We start from the raw sequence: 12,362 nt of genomic DNA on the forward strand, positions 1-12,362 counted from the left end.
AGGGTTGAGCCACAACCCTAGCTAATGGGTTTAGCTAGACATAATTAAAGAAGAAACAGAAGAATTAGAAGAAGAATTAAACATAATAATTAATTACTGATAAGAAACTACAAGAATCTATTGAGAAATTAACGCTAAAATGCCAAAATAGGCTAAAACTTCAGTTCTCACGAGCGCAGCTTGATATCTGGTACAAAACTTAATCTAAAAATGGAAAAAGGATCTATTTATAGTGGCTGGAAAAACTGGACAAAAATACCCCTGCGGTGTCAGCGCAGGCCGCGCAAAAAGGTAGCGCGGCCGCGTTGGCTCTTGAACTCTTGGAATTTAACTCTCTGAAGTTGAGGGACGCGGACCGCGCGAAAGTGTAGCGCGGCCGCAGGAACTCTAGCGCGGATCGTGTAAGTGTGACCGCGGCCGCGTTGCTTGCTCAGGTCCACTGGCATCTCTCTGAATCTCTTCACGCGGGCCGCATGACAAAGTGGCGCGGCCGCGTGAGCTGAACACGGGCCGCATAAATCCAATCGCGGCCGCGTGGTGAAAGTTCTGAATATACACTTCTCTGAATCTCCTAGTGCGGCCGCGGTCACAGTTGCGCGGTCCGCACTAGGGCCTCTTTTCCTCAACTTCCTTGATCTTTGACACTTGAGCAGGTTTCACTCCTTTCTGAGCCGATATTTGACTTTCGTCGCCTTGTCGATCAAACCTGCAATCAAGTACAACTTGTGAGCATTTTTGGACTATTTTGTACCAATTTATAACAAAAGCGTAGGCAAGAAAGGGCATAAAACACGTTAAAATCCTAACTTATCAACTCCCCCAAACTTAAGCCTTTTCTTGTCCTCAAGCAAACAAAATAAGACCCACCCCTTAAAAGAACATCCAAGTAATTCTAGCTATCCTAATGTAACCTCAACAAGCATCAATTGGGACTAATAATTGCCCTCAATACGAATGCATCATTAACACATTTTAAACTTTGAAAACTTTGGTTCAAGTGTGACACAAGAGCATCAAGAGTTGACACATTTCATCAAAGAACTTTTCTCAAATACCTTGGTCATTGTGGAACCCAAACTCACACATCCTCAACTCTCCCTAAGCGAACCTCACCTTTTAGAGTATTGACACACAAATTGAGGTTGATGGACTTTCACTCATCTCTCTCAAGAAGAAGGCCACAAGTCCGGCTCTAGGTACCATATGCTTGCCCCTTATGTAAGTATCCACTAATGTAGGTTCCCTTCAACTCGAGATCATATAGGGCTTTTGTGGAGTCATTGTGAAGGCTTTTTGGGTAAGGGTAGGACATGTTTTTGTTTCAAATAGGTTCAATCTTTCTCTTAAGCACTTCTTTTGATTCATTTTGGCACACTTTCTTGACTCATTTGAGTATTTCACTTCTTTTCAAGGGGTTAGAGGGATACATTGTCACCCTTTTTTATGCAATTCAAAACATTTCTCCTTTCTACTTTTTTCACACCTTTTTTCACTTTTGTTTCCTTTGAATCCCTTTTATTTCTTGTTCACTTTGGACTTTCTTTTTGTCTTTTTCTTTTCTTGCTTTTTCATTGCCTTCCTTTTCCTTTTGCTTCTGTACCTTTCAGAGCTTTGCCATGTGAATCTACCGCCTTAGTCAAGGCAGCCTAAGTCTCCATAATCTTCTCCTGGTTGGCCAGGAGCTTCTCCAATGTATCCTGAATAGCCTTGAGGAATCTGAACAGTGGCTGGTGCTGACTGGGCCTCAACTGAAGTAGCCAATGTGGACAACTTGGATGTCGCCAGCTGACATCCATTTGTTTAAACTGGCCAAAGGTCTTTGCCAACTTGATGGGCTGTGAAAAGTTGGTCCAGGAAGAAGGGACTGTCGGGTCAGCTGAAAAACTAGGACCCGCAAAAGAGGAGGGCACATCATCAGTAATGGTGACAGCTGGAATGAGGGAAGCTCAGTAGAAGGCTCAACAACAGACCTACCGCAACTTGCTCCTCAGACTGGCCAATCGGGGCAGAGGTGGGTGCCTTGTGTTTCTTGTCCTTTGGTTGTCCGGCCCCTGAATGCTGAACCATGAGAACGGAACACTGGGCGAACTTTCAACATCATAGGACTTCTTCTTTACCTTCGCATCCTGGAAATACATGGTGAGAGTGTTGGGATATGGATAGTTCCCAATCTGTCAACCCCCATCGAAGTGATCGTCCTGTACATCACCTTCCCCACATTGATAGGGAAGCCCGCCATGATAGAGGCAATCAGCACAGCACAGGGAAGTGGGATAGCCTGGTCATGGGAAGTGGGTCAAGCATGTTGCACACAAATGAAGCCACCCTCTAGCTTCAAGTTCAAATTCTTCCTCAAATCTTCACCCCCGCCTGTATCCGATCCGGAACAGTACCCGGATGAGCCAAATACTCAGCCAACCATAGACGAACCTCCTCCTTCATTTCCAATTTTTCATTGTATTTGGGTTTCGTCTTCATCCTCAAAACCCAATATTCATTGAACGCCCTTCCCAGAAAATACTATATTCTTGTCTCGCACTTTTGGTCGCAATTGAGCCCTTTTTAGTGTGGGCTACATTGCAATAAAACTCCTTTACCATGTGCTTGTTGGCATCTATCAAGTCATCACAAAAATGCTCCCACCCTACTTCTGGTATGAAATTGTTTGTGTACATTGGGGAGTATGGGCAATAAGTCTTCGGGTGATTATGCTCCTCTCCGCAATCCGTTTTCTTTTTGGCCACAATTCCCTGAATTTGTGAAGGCCACTTGGCTAACAAAAACGATCTGCCCAAAACCTCAGCTTTTCTTGTTCGTCAAATACCACCAAATCGGGCACCCCACTGTTCGAACCTCATCATCACTGTTAGTCCCCCCTGCCTGCACTCTCCCCAGATCCTGAAGCTGTGGGGGAGTGGAGTATTCGCCGCTGCCTGCTGCTGAGCCATCAGACAACTCAGACTGTACATTTTGTGGATTTTGGGCTGTAGGTGGAGCTGGGACTGAGGGGGCTTGCCCTGAGTCAGCTGAGATGTCCAAGAGAAGTAGGTACTCACTCCCCGACTGGTCGTCATCACTCACTACTACTTGCTTTCTTATTTTCAGTTTTGGTCGGGAGTGAGTTTGGTTTGTTCCTTTTCTCCCCGGGAGGAGGCACCTCGTCCGGGTTGTTTTTGCACCTCGACCTCTAGTTAACCATTTCCTGCAAAAAACATGTCTAACTTTGTTAGTTTAAACACAGGCAGTGTTATAAGATGATAAAAATAATTTGCCAGACTGTCAGCATGAAAATTGCAGAAACATATTTTAGAACAAGCCACGCGATCGCACCATCAGGGGTGCGGCCGCGTGGGGAGGCACACGGACCGCGTTGAAAACGACCGTGGGCCCACTGAACCAACACCAAAAGAACACACCTCCTCTGAAACTTACAAATGCGGACCGCTAGAAAATGGGGGCGCGACCGCGTTGAGCCAGAGCGGACCGCACAATTAGGGACGCGACCGCGCTGGAGCAAGTTAACTTTACAAGCAATGGGCCACCGCGGACCGCGCCATCAGGGATGCGGCCGCGTTATGGCCATGCGGACCGCCGAGAAAATGACCGCGGACCGCGCTGATGCAAAGATAGGAACTGGATTAGGGTTGATAAATTCGTCCATTTTTGTTCAAGTTTTTTTTTTGAGTCCTAGTTGTCCCTACTCAATTACCTAACATGAAAACCATACCCAGCATTCAAAACTAGCATAAACACTAACCTAATCATTAAACCTAAGAAAAAACGGAAGAACAAAGAAGCTACACTACTGGGAGATAACAAAAATTAAAAATAAACACTAATTAATGATAATTGTAAGAGTTGTTACCAGGAATATGAAGAATCAAAGCACTTGATGCAACACACAAGAAGGTCTCAGAGATGAACAGTAAAAAATTAGGGCTCAGGTGTTCAGAGTGCAAAAAGTGTAAAATGAGGCCTAAGGTCCCTATTTATAGAGAATTGTGGGGCCCCGTACTTACCCACCAGCGCGGCCGCGTGAAAATGACCGCGAACCGCGCTGGGTTTAATTTATGAACCCTTGTAGGGAGCAGCCCACGCGGACCGCACAAATGGGACGCGGCCGCGTGAGACCACCGCGGACCGCAGTAACATGACCGCGGCCGCGTTAGCAAACTTCAGAGAGCATGCATTTTCAGCTCATGCCAGTGCGGACCGCACAAAGCTTACCGCGACCGCACTGGCAATCTTCAGAGACTGCATTGTTTTGCACTTTGTTTTGCACTGCTTCAACACAATCCCTGCAACATCTCACAAACAATTAGCTCAAAAATCCTAATCTACAAAGAAAATCAAAGAGAAATAAAAAGACATGGGTTGCCTCCCAAGAAGCGCCTGATTTAATGTCGCGGCACGACGCATGTTACCATCACATCACTTCAAATGAATGAGTGCCACCACGTGGCTATCATCAAACTTTCCCAAATAATGATTGACACGATGTCCATTGACCCGAAATACTTCACCATTCTTGTTCTTAAGATCAAGAGCACCAAAAGGAGTCACACATACCACTTCAAAAGGCCCACTCCACTTTGACTTGAGCTTTCCCGGAAATAACCTCAACCGGGAGTTGAAAAGAATAACCATATCACCAACCTTGAATTCCTTTCCCCGAGCATATTTGTCGTGAAGGTACTTCATCTTGTCCTTATATAAGGACGAGATGGAGTAGGCATGAAATCTAAACTCATCAAGCTCATTTAGTTGCTCAACCCGGAGATTTGCCGCAACATCCCATTCCAAGTTCAACTTTCTCAATGCCCATATAGCCTTGTGCTCCAATTCCACCGTAAGATGGCAAGATTTACCAAACACCAACCGATACGGAGACATACCGATTAGGGTCTTGTAAGCCGTCCGATAGGCCCAAAGAGCATCATCCAATTTCTTCGACCAATCGGTCCTATTAACATTTACCGTCTTGGACAAGATACTCTTTATTTCTCGGTTGGACACTTCCACTTGACCACTGGCTTGAGGATGATAGGGGGTGGTCACTTTGTGATTAACTCCATATTTAGCAAGCAATGAATCAAAAGCCTTGTTGCAAAAGTGAGACCCCCCATCACTAATGATAGCACGAGGGGTACCAAACCTTGTGAAGATACTCTTTTTCAAGAATGCTACAACTCTTCGGGCTTCATTGTTGGGTAAAGCCACGGCTTCCACCCACTTTGAGACATAATCCACCGCCACAAGAATATAAGTGTTCCCACAAGAGCTCACGAACGGACCCATGAAATCGATGCCCCAAACATAAAAAATATCCACCTCGAGAATCGTATTGAGAGGCATCTTATCCCTTTTTGAAATTCCGCCGGCCCTTTGGCATGCATCACATCTCTTCACCAAATCACTAGCATCTTTAAACAATGTTGGCCAATAGAACCCGCAACTCAAGATCTTTGAAGCCGTCCTCACCCCTCCATGATGTCCTCCATAAGGGGAAGAGTGACAAGCCTCCAATGTGTGACAATAGAATAGAATGCTCTCCCCGCAAGACGATCTAGCATTTGGTCGAGGAATGGCAAGGAAAAATGATCCTTGCGGGTCACCTTGTTGAGTTTCCGGTAGTCCATGCAAACTCTCCACCCGGTGATGGTTCGAGTGGGAATAAGCTCATTGTTGTCATTGGGCACCACCGTCATCCCTCCTTTCTTTGGCACACATTGGACTGGAGAAGTCCACGACCTATCAGAGATTGGATAAACCACACCGGCGTCAAGCCATTTGATAACCTCTTTCTTTACCACTTCTTGCATCGCCTCATTGAGTCTTCTTTGATATTCAAGGGACGGCCTTGCATCCTCCTCCAAGATGATCTTATTCATGCAAAATGCGGGGCTTATTCCCCTAATGTCCACCAAAGTCCATCATATTGCCCTTTTTCGCTTTTGAAGCACCTCCAAAGTGGCCTCAACCTGCAAGTTAGTAAGGCAAGAAGAAAGCATAACTGGAAGAGTAGAATTAAAGCCCAAAAATTCATACCTGAGGTGTGGAGGAAGTGGCTTCAACTCCAACACCGGTGGCTCCTCAATGGATGGTTTAGTTGGTGGAGTTTTTCGGTTCTCAAGATCCAAAGATAACTTCCTAGGCTCATATGAATATGAACCCATACCATGCAATGCATTCACGCACTCCACTCTGTTAGCATCATCTTCTACATCCATGCCAAGAAGTACGACCTCAAGAGGATCTTCAACATTCATCATGGAACTTGTGTCATCCACTATCATAGATGTGACAATGTCCACAAGTGAACACACTTCCGTGCTATTGGGTTGCCTCATTGATTTGCAAACATGAAATACCACCTTCTCATCTCCCACTCGGAATGTCAACTCACCTGCCTCAACATCAACCAAAGCCTTCCCCGTAGCTAAGAAAGGTCTTCCAAGAATAATCGGCACTTCAAAATCAACTTCACAATCTAGTATGACAAAGTCGGCCGGCAATATGAATTTGTCCACCCGGACAAGCACATCGTCAATTATACCCAAAGGCTGCTTCATCGACCGGTCCGCCATTTGAAGTCTCATCGAGGTTGGCCTAGGTTGCCCAATTCCTAAAGTCTTGAAGATTGAATACGGCATCAAATTAATGCTATCCCCCAAGTCACATAGGGCCTTAGCAAACTCCGCACTCCCGATAGTGCAAGTAATAGTAAAAGCTCCTGGGTCTTCAAGTTTCGGGGCCATAGAATGCACTATCGCACTAACTTGGTGCGTCATCTTTATTGTTTCACAATCCATGGAATGCTTCTTTGTGACCAAATCCTTCATGAACTTTGCATAGCCCGACATTTGTTCAAGTGCCTCCACCAAAGGCACGTTGATTGTAAGGCTTTTCATCATGTCTATGAATTTCTTGAACTGATTGTCATTCTTTTGCTTTGCTAACCGCTAAGGATAAGGTGGAGGTGGTCTAGGCAAAGGTGCCTTGGCTTTTGGCACCACCGGCTCCGGAATATCAATTATGTGCTCCCTAGACGGGTTCACGGCCGCTTGAGTTTCCACCTCGGCCTCATCAATATCTATTCTCACTTCCTTATTCACATTTGTCTCAACCACATCTTCAACAATCAAAGGATCCACATATTCTTGGAGCTCAACATCATCATCCACCACTCGATTTTCATTTGAGGCTTGCACATCACCGCCTCTTCCGCTTCGCATTATGACTGCCATCAGATGATTATTACCTCCCTTTGGGTTCACTACCGTATCACTTGGTAGTGCTCCCTTAGGTCGGGTATTCAACGCTTGAGAAATTTGCCCTATTTGCACTTCTAGGTTCCGAATAGATGTGTTGTGTGAAGCCAATTGTGCATCCGAGTCTTGGTTCTTTTTCATCATCTGCTCGAACATCATTTCTATCCGTCCCATATCACTTTCGGAAGAACTAGACCCTTGATATTGAAAGGGGGGTGGATTGTTTGGTTGTTGGAACATGGGGGGCCTTTGAAAGCCTTGCCCCCTACCACCATTATTCCACCCTCCTTGATTGTTACTGTTGTTGCTCCAATTATTGTTGTTCCTATTCCAATTGCCTTGGTAGTTACCTTGATTACCCAATTGTTGTTCTGATTGTTGTTGTTCCAATTGTTACCGCCTTGTTGTTGGTTATTATTATTCCAAGTACCACCGCCTTATTGATTGCCCAATTGCTTTGGGGATGCCATTGTTGATTCCCTTGATTTCCTCTATTTCCTTGGTAGTTATTGACATATTGGCATTCCTCACTTTGATCATCATAGCACTCATTCGAATAACCACCACCATCATTGTTGTTGTCAAATTGCTCACCATTACCTTGAGGTTGTTGTTGCCCTCTTTGCCTCCTTTTCAACATAAAGACACTCTCCATTGCATTGACTTGGCACGGGTTTTGGACTTGTTGCAATTGCGCCTTCACCAATTGATTCATAGTTGTTGTAAGCTCGGCAATAGTTTGGCCATGATCGTTCTATTCCTTGTGCAAATGGATGACCGTGGGGTCACCTTGGGGCACATTCGCTCGGCTTTGCCATGCCGAAGAGGTGTCGGCCATTTCATCAAGTACATCACATGCCTCTTGGTAAGAAAGTTTCATAAAGTTCCCTCCATCTAATTGGTTCACAATGCACTGGTTCGTGGTGTTGATGCCCCGATAAAAGGTTTGTTGTATCATCGCCTCGGTCATGTCGTTATTAGGGCACTCCTTCACCATTGTCCTATATCTTTGCCATATTTCGTGCAAAGGTTCCGTTGGCATTTGTTTGAAAGCTAGAATCTCATCTCGAAGAGCCTCCATATGACTTGGAGAAAAGAACTTGGCAATAAATCTGTCCGCCAATTCATTCCATGTGGTTATAGAATGATTTGGTAGCCTTTCTAACCAGTCCAACGCTTTACCCCGAATAGAAAACGAGAAAAGCCTCAATCTCAATGCATCCTCCGATACGTTTGTTTGTTTGCTACCCCAGCATGTATCTACGAACCCCTTCAAGTGCTTGTATGCATTTTGATCGGAGCGCCCGTAAAATACCCTCTTTGTTCGAGCAAGGTCAACATGATTTGTGATTTGAAAGTTCCCCGCTCGGATTCGGGGAGGAACAATGGCACTCGCGTACCCTTGATTTGGTAGAACTCTTGGGACTGCTCTTGGCGGTGGCGGAGGAGGGCCTGGCTGCCTCTACATGGAACTTGAGGTGGTTGAACCTCTTTGGGCTCAAGATCATCTACCTCCTCCCCCACATTCACGTTGCCAAGAGGGTCGTTTGCATTAAGAGCCATAGTACCTGAATGATCGACACAAACAGAATTAGTAAACAAGAAGGAAAGAGAAGCAAAACACAAAACGAGCTAAACAGATAGTCAACACCGTAAGCTCCCCGGCAACGGCGCCAAAAAGTTGATCGCTGCCGACTCAACACTACACTAAGGTAGGAAGAGCGGGTTGCAACAACTTTTACCCGAATAGTGGTTCGGGATCGAATTTCCACAGGGAGCTAGTAATGGAGTTGTATTGTCTGTTTAGTCTAGAATTGCAGTTGTGCTTCCAATATCACTTCTAACATCTTTGGTTTTGATTTTTATATCTACTATTATAAGACTAATGTTTGAAGCTAAATTATGCTACGGAGATATTGCTAAGTTGTAATTAATATAGAGAAAGGTACTAGGGTCGTGGCATTACCTAGGTGGCTAACTAACGGGTAGATACTACTAAGGGTAAATTGACATGTTTGGGTCTTATGCTATAACCGTTGCTCAATTGTACCCATTCTCACACCTCTCGGTAGAGAGAGTGATTTTGCCCAATTAACTCTCTCGAGACCAATTGGGTAGGCTAATTTGGCCAAGCAACTAGGGTTCAAGTAGGGTAATTACTCTCTCGAGGTTTAACCCGTTAATTGGGACTACCATTTCTCATGGGTCCATCCCAATTCCTTGTTGGGTCAATTTTGGGGTCATAGACTCTCTTTCTCAAGAAGAGTTAGACCCACCAAGCTAGAATCAGTATTTGCAACCACCAATCCTTAATTAAAACCTAAAATTAACCCAAATAGCAAACACCCAATATCATCCTAACCTTAGATGGCAACACCCATCAATTACCCACACTAGGGTTGAGCCACAACCCTAGCTAATGGCTTTAGCTAGACATAATTAAAGAAGAAACAGAAGAATTAAACATAATAATTAATTACTGATAAGAAACTACAAGAATCTATTGAGAAATTAATGCTAAAATGCCAAAATAGGCTAAAACTTCAGTTCTCACGAGCGCAGCTTGATATCCGGTACAAAACTTAACCTAAAAATGGAAAAAGGATCTATTTATAGTGGCTGGAAAAATTAGACAAAAATACCCCTGCGGAGTCAGCGCGGGCCGCACAAAAAGGTAGCGCGGCCGCGTTGGCTCTTGAACTCTTGGAATTTAACTCTCTGAAGTTGAGGGACGCGGACCGCGCAAAAGTGTAGCGCGGCCGCAGGAACTCTAGCGCGGACCGCGTTAGTGTGACCGCGGCCGCGTTGCTTTCTCTGGTCCCAACTGGCATCTCTCTGAATCTCTTCACGCGGGCCGCATGACAAAGTGGCGCGGCCGCGTGAGCTGAACGCGGGCTGCGTAAATCCAACCGCGGCCGCGTGGTGAAAGTTCTGAATATACACTTCTCTGAATCTCCTAGTGCGGCCGCGGTCACAGTTGCGCGGTCCGCACTAGGGCCTCTTTTCCTCAGCTTCCTTGATCTTTGACACTTGAGCAGGTTTCACTCCTTTCTGAGTCGATATTTGACTTTCGTCGCCTTGTCGATCAAACCTGCAATCAAGTACAACTTGTGAGCATTTTGGGACTATTTTGTACCAATTTATAACAAAAGCTTAGGCAAGTATGGGCATAAAACACGTTAAAATCCTAACTTATCAGACATCAATACGGATTGGAATATGCAGGGATATGTGATTTTGTTATCCTTTTTAGATCCGTAAATGCGTCTGGCATTTGATTTGCTATTTTCTGCAAATGAATAATCTTTTAAACCTCTTTTTATAAAATAAAGGTACGTGGATCAAGATAAGATAATGATGGATTTTTTCTCAAAATTTCTTGTTTGGTCTCACCATTTTCTCCCCCTAATTTTGGAAAAAATGTCTCATTGAATTGACAATATGCAAATCGAACAGTGAACAAATCTCCCGTTAATGTTTCGAGGTAGCGAATAATGGAGGGCGATTCAAGCCCAACATATATGCTTAACCTTCTTTGGAAACCCATCTTGATGTGATATGGTTGTGCTTGTAACGACCCGACCGGTCCTTTTGAGCTCTAGCACGTCGTTCGGCAGTTTGAGGCCATGAACAGCTTCACTTCAGGTATTATGACTTGTGCGCATGGTCAGAATTTAATTTCAGGAAGCTTGGAGTTGATTTGGAAAGGAAATTCCCATTTCTGAAGCTTTAAGTTGAAAGAATTGAGTAAAGTTTGATTTATGAGTAAACGACCTCGGAATCGGGATTTGACGCCAATAGGTTCGTATGATGATTTCGGACTCGGACGTATGTTCGGATTGGGTTTTGGATGACCCGGGGGCGTTTCAGCGCCTAATAGTGGAAGCTAGCATTTTGGAAGAATTTCATAAATTTGGGTTGAAGTGCATTTCAGTGTTATCGATGTCCGTTTGAGATTTTGAGTTCGAAAATAGCTCTGTATGGTGATTCTGCTATCGGGAGAGCGATCGTAAGTGGATTTGGAGGTCCGTAGGTCATTTTGGAGTCATTTGGCGAAAGTTAGAAATTTGAAGGTTTTTGAGAAGTTTGACCGAAAGTGGACTTTTTGATATCGGGGTCGGATTCCGATTACGGAAGTTGGAGTAGGTCCGTAATGTTGAATATGATTTGTGTGCAAAATTCGAGGTCAATCAGACGTGATTTGATGGGTTTCGGCATCGAAAGTAAAAATTGAAGTTTCAAGTTCTTTAAGTTTGGATTGGGGGTCGATTCGTGATTTTAGCGTTGTTTGGTGTAATTTGATGGCCCTACTAAGTTCGTATGGTGTTCTAGGACTTGTTGGTATGTTTGGGTGAGGTCCCGGGGGCCTCGGGTTGATTACGGGTGGTTAACGATCAATGTTTGGAATTTAGGAGCTGCTGAAGTTGGAGGACTGATGGTGTAATCGCACATGCGGAGTGGTGCCGCAGGTGCGAGCCCGCAGAAGCGGAAAAAATGACTAGAGCAGGGGGTGTCGTAGAAGCGGACGTTTGCGCGCACCTGCGGGCGTGCAGGTGCGAAGGTGAAGACCGCAGAAGTGGGGAAGGGCGCAGATGCGGAGAAGACGCCACAGATGCGGCTAATGGACCGCAGATGCGAGGATCGCTGGGCAGAATGTTTTAAAAAGCGGGGTTGAGTTCATTTCACCCATTTTTCACTCGGCTTGGGCAATTTTTGGAGCTTTTGAAGAGGGGGTTTCATCATATATCGTGAGGTAAGTGAGTTTTACTAGTTGTGACATGGTTGTATGTGTCGCGCCCCCTTTTTCCTCGCGGAGTCCGGGTTTCGACATTCATTGTGAACAACTCATTTCCTTTTGGGAATTGTGTATTTGAATTTGAAGAGTCGCCACCTAACGTGTTTAAGGTGCGTTAGGGCACCTAAAGCAAGTAACCCATAAAACTGGTTTGCATTACCAGTGATTGGGTAAGGGCTCGAAATAACCTTGAGGGGAAGGTGTTAGGCACCCCTCACGGTCCACAACGGTGGATCCTGGCCGAACTCAAATTATGTGAATTAGTATTTTAAACAGATAAAGAAAATTAGACAAAT

The sequence above is a fragment of the Nicotiana attenuata genome, unplaced genomic scaffold (assembly GCF_001879085.1).
Source record: "Nicotiana attenuata strain UT unplaced genomic scaffold, NIATTr2, whole genome shotgun sequence".
Lineage (NCBI taxonomy): Eukaryota > Viridiplantae > Streptophyta > Magnoliopsida > Solanales > Solanaceae > Nicotiana > Nicotiana attenuata.